Consider the following 8,867-nt stretch of genomic DNA (forward strand, 5'->3'; position numbering starts at 1 on the left):
CCTCTGCTCATCGTGTTCTTTTCTGATGATAAGTCTCTCCCCCTGTATCCACTTAAAGCCTTCCTATGCTTCAAGGTCAGCACAAACCTCCCTCCTCTGCAAAGCCTCTCCAGAACGTTCCTCACATTTAGTGTTAGCTCTGGTGTTTTCTGTGGGTTAGTTTGGCTTTATCATATCATCTTCAGATTCTAGGAGAATAGAAGGACTATTGCATCCTTTATCAGATAGTATCCCAACCATCCCCAAGTCAACTCTCATTTCCATTTTCTGAATATTGTTCCTTTGTTCACTTCTGAAGTGCTCCTAGCTAGTTGAATGAAGACAGAGATCCATCCATCCATGCTTGATGATTGGTTGATTTATTCAGAGCATATATTAAAAGTAGAAAATAATAAGCAAAATAATAAAAGGTTGAGTATGATCTATGTACCCTGTTCTGTGCCTCTGAAAATGAGCACATCTAAACCTATAAAAGCCTTTGTGTATGTTTCTCTCATTTAACTACCTATCAAGAAATTTCCCTCTAGCCACTGTCTTACTCAGTTAGTATAATTCAGCCATAAGTAGACACTAATTAGCATGTGTTAGTAGTACCTAACTGGGTGCTGGAGAGTGCTTGAAAGCACGCTTGACTCTTTCAGAGGATGCAGGACCCAGGACCCAGTTCCCAGCACCCACGCATGGCTTACAACCGTCTCTAATTCCAGTTCCAGGAGATCTGGTGCCCTCTTCTGACCTCCACAGGTTCCTGCATGAATGTGATAAACATATATATATATATATATATATATATATATATATATATATATATATACACACTCAGGCATACACACATAAAATAAGATAAAATGAAATATTTTTGTTTTGTTTGTTTTTTGAGACAGGGTCTCTCTACGTAGCTCTGGCTGTCCTAGACTCTATAGACCAAGCTGGCTTTGAACTTACAGAGATCCACCTTCCTCTGTCTCCCAAGTGCTAGGATTAAAGGTATGTGCCACACACACAGCTAAAATAAATACTTAAAAAAGAAAGCAACAACAACAAAAACCAACCAACCAAAATAGAACCTAACTATGCTGGGTCCTCAGGGATCTGAAATCCTGTCTGTGGAGAACAGTCCAGAAACTACTTCACAGTGCTTAGTCACTTAGGGGAAATGAAGAGTGTTGTGGGCAATTGTTTCAGAACAAGAAAGAGATGACAAAGGAGAGCCAAAGGTTCAGGAGCTAGAATGAAGGGCTTCAGCTTCCAAGAGCACAAATTGATTCTCAAAGCAAATCCTGTTGGCGCTACTGAAAGGACCAATCACACAAATGGCACCACAGCCTTGAGCACCTGAAAAGACCTCTAGGCGAGGGGAGACAGCCCTAAGCCCTGCCTGGGGAATGGCCAAAACTACCACAGCTGTGCAACAGTCAGGAAAGGTTCCCAAAAAGAGCTAAATTTAGCCTGGTGCCTAAGGGCATGAACTTCAAAGGGAAAGGGCAAATGAGGAGCCACTCACTGTGCCAAAGAGAGACTGGCAAACACAGTACCCACGCCTGGTGATTTCCAACAGTCAAAGGGGACTGTCTCACTGACGCTACAGCAGCTGTCACCTAGCACAGGCACCTGCATGTGTGTGTGTGTCTGTCTGTCTGTCTCTGTGTGAGTTTACACTAAGGACCTAGAGTCTTCCTGGACATTTAGATCAGGAACCTGTAGCGCTCTCTCCTACGCTTGCTGAAGAAACCGAGAAATGTGATGTCCCTCAAGGATCTAGGTAAAGGGCTGAGAGTTGCAAAAGCTTGGGTTCAACGAGCTGCAATCAGAGCAAGCAATTTCCAGTGTGCAAAAGCTTGGTGATGTCATAGCAGAACATGACCGACTGATGGAGTGCAGAGGAAAGCATTGAGTGCATTGTCAATTGGGACAATGTGTCTAAGTTGGGAAAAGTCATAATGAAGTTGGCTTGAAGGCTCTCACAATTAAGATGCATATCTCAAAGTCAGAGCTGAGAGCACTTGCTGGGTAGCTAATATCACCTTCTTGCAAATAGTCACTCAGTTCTCAGAGGTGAGTATCAACTCTGATTCACAGATGTGACTGCCAGCTCCAAAGCCTGGGCTCTTCTTAATGCATGGTTCTCTCCGTTCTCCATGGATGTGAAATTCTTTTGTGTGTGTGTGTGTGTTGAAATTTTTTTTTAATATTTTTTATTACGTATTTTCCTCAATTACATTTCCAAAGCTATCCCAAAAGTCCCCCATACCCTCCCCCCAACTCCCCTACCCACCCATTCCCACTTTTTGGCCCTGGCGTTCCCCTGTACTGGGGCATATAAAGTTTGCATGTCCAATGGGCCTCTCTTTCCAGTGATAGCCGACTAGGCCATCTTTGATACATATGCAGCTAGAGTCAAGAGCTCTGGGGTACTGGTTAGTTCATAATGTTGTTGCACCTACAGGGTTGCAGATCTCTTTTGCTCCTTGGATACTTTCTCTAGCTCCTCCATTGGGGGCCCTGTGATCCATCCAATAGCTGACTGTGAGTATCCACTTATGTGTTTGCTAGGCCCTGGCCTAGTCTCACAAGAGACAGCTATATCAGGGTCCTTTCAGCAAACTCTTGCTAGTGTATGCAATGGTGCCATCGTTTGGAGGCTGATTATGGGATGGATCCCTGGATATGGCAGTCTCTAGATGAAATTTTTTTATTAGGTATTTTCTTCATTTACATTTCAAATGTTATCCCAAAAGTCCCCCATTCTCTCCCCCACACCACTCCCCTACCCACCCACTCCCACTTCTTGGCCCTGGCGTTTCCCTGTACTGAGGCATATAAAGTTTGCAAGACCAAGGGGTCTCTCTTCCCAATGATGGCCGACTAGGCCATCTTCTGCTACATATGCAGCTAGAGACATGAGCTCCGGGGGTACTGGTTAGTTCATATTGTTGTTCCACCTATAGGGTTGCAGACCCCTTTAGATCCTTGGGTACTTTCTCTAGTTCCTCCATTGGGGGCCCTGTGATCCATCCAATAGCTGACTGTGAGCATCCATTTCTGTGTTTGTCAGGCCCCGGCATAGTCTCACAAGAGACAGCTATATCAGGGTTCTTTCAGCAAAATCTTGCTGGTGTATGCAATGGTGTCAGCGTTCAGAGGCTGATTATGGGATGGATCCCTGGGTATGGCAGTCTCTAGATGGTCCATCCTTTCGTCTCAGCTCCAAACTTTGTCTCTGTAACTCCTACCATGGGTGTTTTGTTCCCAAGTCTAAGAAGGGGCAAAGTGTCCACACTTTGGTCTTCGTTCTTCTTCTTTTTTTTTTTTTTTTTGGTTTTTCGAGACAGGGTTTCTCTGTGTAGCCCGGGCTGTCCTGGAACTCACTTTGTAGACCAGGCTGGCCTCGAACTCAGAAATCCGCCTGCCTCTGCCTCCCGAGTGCTGGGTTTAAAGGCGTGTGCCACCACGCCCGGCTCGGTCTTCGTTCTTCTTGAGTTTCATGTGTTTTGCAAATTGTATCTTGTATCTTGGGTATTCTAAGTATCTGGGCTAATATCCACTTATCAGTGAGTACATATCATGTGAGTTCTTTTGTGATTGGGGGATGTGAAATTCTATCCAGGAGGAATCTACAGAAAACCCAATATAACCAGAACATAGGGAAGGGAGGGGGGGAGTTCTTGCTGGTAAGTCTTCGGGTATCTTGGATCAATGAAAAGCTAACAGTCTATTGACACCCAGCGTGGTACTTTGCTACCTGAAGTTTCTATTTCTTGTAAAATGACTCACCGCTGGTTACACTTGGTGGGTAAAAGGAGATGCCACCCCTTGTTCTCTTTGCTTTTAGCATATGATTACCTTTTGGCTCACTGCCTGGTCCCCTTGACCTTTGCCCTCAGCACCAGGAAAGTGCATGTTTGTCCAGCCTTTATGCCACATGGCTCAGAGCAACACATGCTCTAATCTGGACTAAGTCCACTTAGCAGAGGCATAGGTGGCCTTCTGCTGACCCTTCCTGGAAACTCTCGTATTGCCCAGGCTCTCCCATCTAATCTAATGGGAGTGGTGAGAGGGTGAAGCAAACCAGACAGAAAACTGTTTTTCCACTGTAAATCGGGAAGTGGCCTCCGGTAAGCCCCCATGTCTTTCTCCACTTTTAACTCCTCCCATTTCCTTTGGTCACTGAGCATTAGCTTCATATAGCACATTCAACACTAAAGAGGCCAGCAAGCATGACGGAACTCGTTCCCAGTTCCAGACATTCAAGACCTGTGTTCAGAGATTGTCTGGTCTCCATTGGTCCCTTGGTTTCCTTTGCTCTTCCTATCTTAAGGCTAATGTTCCTTAGCTGTGTCTTGGGCATTTTCTCTTCTCAAGGACCTTGTTCTCTCTGGTCTGGGAAATCTCATCCTTCAGTGCGCCAGTGATCATCAATCATGCTGAGATCTCTCTCTGCAGACCCAACATCAGCAACTTTTTTCTTTAATTTATTTGAATTTATAGCTAAATCTTTCTTCTATATCCAACATCCTTGCTATATACATTTCCAAGTGGTGAAATCAAATGTCTATGAATGATAGAATTTTCTCTTTATTGGTAAATTGATCATGCTCTTGTACTCACGTGTGTGTGTGTGTGTGTGTGTGTGTGTGTCTAGGTCAATGCTCAGGACTCCTGAGAGTTTGCTCCTGCCAACTGTGGGATTTGGGGATTAAACTCAAGTACCTTTATCTGTTGAGCCACCTGGCCCCCTTAAGTTTTTTTGAAACTCCCATTGGCCTGAGAAACAATTACATGAATAGGTTCCATATTTATTATTTTTGTAACCAGGGTCTTGTCCCAGACTTGTTTGAAAGTTGCATCCCCCTGTCTCTGCTGGTTCTCTAAGAAAAAGCCTCAGCTGGAGAGATGTCTCAGTGGTTAAGAGCACTGGCTGCTCTTCCAGAGGACATAGATTCAATTCCCAGCACCCACATGGCAGTTCACAATTTTCAGTAACTCCTGTTCCAGGGGATCTGACATCATGTGAACTGGAGCCTTCTGGTTTCTTTGGAAACCAGATCTACTAGTCAGATATGGCAAATGATGTTTTGCTGGGGCAAACAGGTGAAAGGATGTTTTGCTTTAGAGACATGTGAAAGGACTTATGATGTTTAGAAAGAATATAAGTATGACCTCACAGACAGTGGGAGCTTGAGCATTGGCTCGCTTTGTACCTCCTCACCAGCCTTTGCAGATGACACACGTGTATTGGTTCGCCTTACATTACGTTTCTGAGCTTCGCCTGTGGTGACGTCATGGAGAGACATTCACCAGGTTCCTGAGTCTTCTTGCAACTCCTGTGGACTCAGGTCAGTTGGCGAGCCTCAGGGTTTCTTCTGGATTGAAGTGCCCTTGCTGATTCGTGTGTGGTGTCTGCTGAGTGGGCTGAACTGCAGCTGCTGATTCATGTTTGGTGTTTGCTAGTGGATTAGACTGAGAACAATGACGATTGGAAGACTCCCCCCACACAAAGAACTATTTCTAAACAGGGCCACTTCCTCCGTATCCTAGTAACCTTTCTTTTCCACTGTCTCTGGTGGGTGGTAGGCTAGAGGAGAGGCTGAACTCTTATTAATAAATAGCCTATAAAATATATGCCTACATAGAAGCAGTCAAATCATCAGTGCACATAAAAATAAAGCTTTTTTTAAAAAGGGTTTTTTCCCATTATTCTGTCAACTCTCTACCCTTTGGGAGATTTATTCAGCCTTATATCTTACCTCTTCCATTGAGCTTATTGTATCTTTTAAATTCTCATTGATCCTTTTGCTTTAAGTTTCATTTTGTTTTGCTTTGTCACTATGTGACCCAGGCTGGCCTTGAAACCCTGACCCTTCTGCCCTAGCTTTTGTGGCTTCCACGCACAGTGCACATGCGTGCTACCTCTTCTTTACCATCTCTTCTGCTTTGTTGTCCTCCCACATCTCCTCCTTCACGGAAGTCATCCTCATCAGGACCACCAGTGACATACGGTTGAGTGCAGTAATACATATTTGTCTCCGCCATCCCCTTAACTGCTTGGAGTCCATCTGCACTGTTATTGCTATTGGCCATCACCTTCTGAGAATTCCACTCCCACTCTCCTTGATCTTAGTGGCTCTAATACTCCTTGAGTTTTCTCCAGCCTCTCTGGTTGTTCCCCAGGCTCCTTTCCCACGCAGCCCCATGCCATGTGGGCTCTCTCTGCTTTTCCTCCACCCTGGTCCTCTCACCCTGGGTGACCTCCTCTCCTCTCATGACTCCTCTCTCCTACATGAGCACTGATGATGTCCAGTTCCTGTCTCCGCTCCAGCTCCAGACTCATCTCATCAGCTGCCTTCTGGCAGTGTCTGTCTCCATTGATGTCTCAGAGTCCAGGCATCCAAAGCTGAGCTCATTCTCTCTCTCATTCGCATTCTGTCTCCCATGCCTCCTCTTTCTGCATCCTTGTGAAAGGCATCAGCACCCACCTAGTGGCCTAAGCACGATGCTGTGACTATCCCAATGTTTCATTTCTCTATAAACACAAGCAAGCAAGTATACACTTGGAAAACTAAGGAAACAAAACCAGGCTGCTAAGAAACCTTTTTGAAAAGGTAGCACCTTTTTTTTTTTTTTTTTTTTTTTTTTTGAGTCAGGGTTTCTCTGTTTAGCTCTGGCTGTCCTGGAACTCACTTTGTAGACCAGGCTGGCCTCGAACTCAGAAACCCACCTGCCTCTGCCTCCCAAGTGCTGGAATTAAAGGCATGCGCCACCACGGCCCGGCAGGTAGCACCTTTAAAACAAAGTGTCAGAGGGTCAGAGAGAAGGCTCAGTGGTCAAGAGCACTATTAAAGGCCCTGAGTTCAAATCCCAGCAACCACATGGTGGCTCACAGCCATCTGTAATGGGATTTGATGCCCACTTCTGGTGTGTCTGAAGACAGCCACAGTGCATTCATATATAAAATAATAATAAATGAATAATAAATAAATCTTTTTTTAAAAACCTGTCAGAGTGGCCATACATGGAAAACAGAGAAACATGTTGGATTTTCTTATACCTGTATTATAATTTAATATTACTTGCATCTTGGAAGGTGTACGCAGGAGAGTTAACCTTCTCAGGGACAGAACCCTTAGTGTTAACAGCCTCGTCACTCTCTGACACCCTTTCTCCATGCTCAACTGGCTCCTAAGCCCTGTTGATTTTTGCATCATTGATAGCCATTGAACCACTTCTAATGCTCTCTCGGGATTTTGCTGTCTGAGACCTAAATTGCCCAAGTAACATCTGAACCGCCTCTCCCTTGCCACTCATCCATCACAAAGCTGTGGTCTGCTTCCTGCCTGTCACACTCCTTCCTGAATACTTTCTACTGCTACTTAGTAACATCAGGAAAGTTCCAGCCCCCTAGCCCATGGGTCCTGCCTCCCCTCCGTCTGTCCCCCTACCTCCTCAGTACTACTTCATATACAGCATCCTTCAATGTATCCTCAGATTACTCCATCCTCACCCTGGACCCGTCTCCACAGCTAGCTAGGGACACAGTTCACGAGAAGTCAAAGAAGGCAGGAGACACCAAGCCTGTGAGCTCCAGAAAGGGAAGGCTCTACCCCGGCCTACTTATATCATTGCTTCCCTTCAAAACGCATGCTAAAATGCAATCCACGTGGCAGAGTATTAAGAGGGTAGAAAGTAAGCCAGGCAGTGGTGGCCCATGCCTTTAATCCCAGCACTTGGGAGGCAGAGGCAGGCAGATTTCTGAGTTCAAGGCTAGCCTGGTCTACAGAGTGAGTTCCAGGACAGCTCGGGGGCTGCACAGAGAAACCCTGTCTCGAACCCCCCCCCACACACACCCCAAACAAAAAGGTAGAAAGTTAATCTAGCCGTGGTGTTTAGAGGCAGGGCATTTAGGACAGTGGTTCTCAACCTGTGGGTCATGACCCCTTAGAGGGTTAAAGGACTCTTTTACAGGGGTGGCCTAAGACCATCAGAAAACACTGATATTTATACATTACAGTTCATAAGAATAGCAAAATTACAATTATGAAGTTGCAACAAAAATAATCTTATGGGTGTGTGTGTGTGTGTCTGTGTGTGTATGACCACAACATGAGGAACTAACCGTATTAAGGAACTGCAGCATTAGGAAAGTTGAGAACCATTGCTTTAGGAGGTAACTAGAAATAGAAAAATTTGTCAGAGTAGTGCCACCATGATTAAATACTAGTGACTTTAAAAGGAAAGGGAGAGACCAGATAAGATACAAATGTGTGCTGTGTATGTTACCTCCTGCTGTCCTGCCATGTCAGGTTGCTACAGAAAGAAGACTGGCCCTGGATATAAACCCTTGACCTTGGTCCTCCAGAACCATGAGTGGAAGCTGCTTCTTTGCTATACACAGGTAAATGAAGAAAACTAGAAATGGTTTCCTTCTGCCACCTGCGTGCCCTCTGCACAAACCCCATCCCCCCATTCTCCACCCCCATCTCCCCTCCGCGCTTGTCTTGGGTCATCACTTTTGTCCTAACATGGAGGTAGGTTCTTTACTGGGGCCCCATGCAAAATAAGACTATTGTCCTCTTCTCAAAGCTTGCTACAGTGAGGGCATCTTCCGGACACCAGCCCCACTCAGCTGACCGAACCCGTGTCCTCTGTAAACAGTGCCAGGAGAACGCCATGGCCTCCTTGGTCTGGGGCCCTTCACCAAGGGGCTCCCAGGGCGGGGGCGGAGGGCGGGAGAGCAGGAGAGAGCCGAGTTGTTTGTTTTCTCCTTTGTGTTAACAATACAACATCTGTTCCCCAGCCTGGCAGCTGGACCAAAGTGAAATGGTGTGAGCATTCATTGCTCTCTGGACGGGGGTTGGGGGGGGGCAGCT

At 45.7% G+C, this 8,867-nt stretch overlaps 1 long non-coding RNA gene across 1 annotated transcript; it reads left to right on the plus strand.

The window, feature by feature from the left end:
- The first annotated feature begins 4,031 nt into the window (after positions 1-4,031).
- Positions 4,032-8,625, plus strand: LOC147006168 (uncharacterized). The gene is made up of 4 exons (XR_015046207.1): positions 4,032-4,115; positions 5,213-5,336; positions 8,301-8,392; positions 8,581-8,625. It is a non-coding gene; the product is annotated as an uncharacterized LOC147006168 (long non-coding RNA).
- Positions 8,626-8,867: the final 242 nt, after the last annotated feature.

The sequence above is a fragment of the Mus caroli genome, unplaced genomic scaffold, assembly GCF_978045245.1.
Source record: "Mus caroli unplaced genomic scaffold, Mus_caroli_1 scaffold_1, whole genome shotgun sequence".
NCBI lineage: Eukaryota > Metazoa > Chordata > Mammalia > Rodentia > Muridae > Mus > Mus caroli.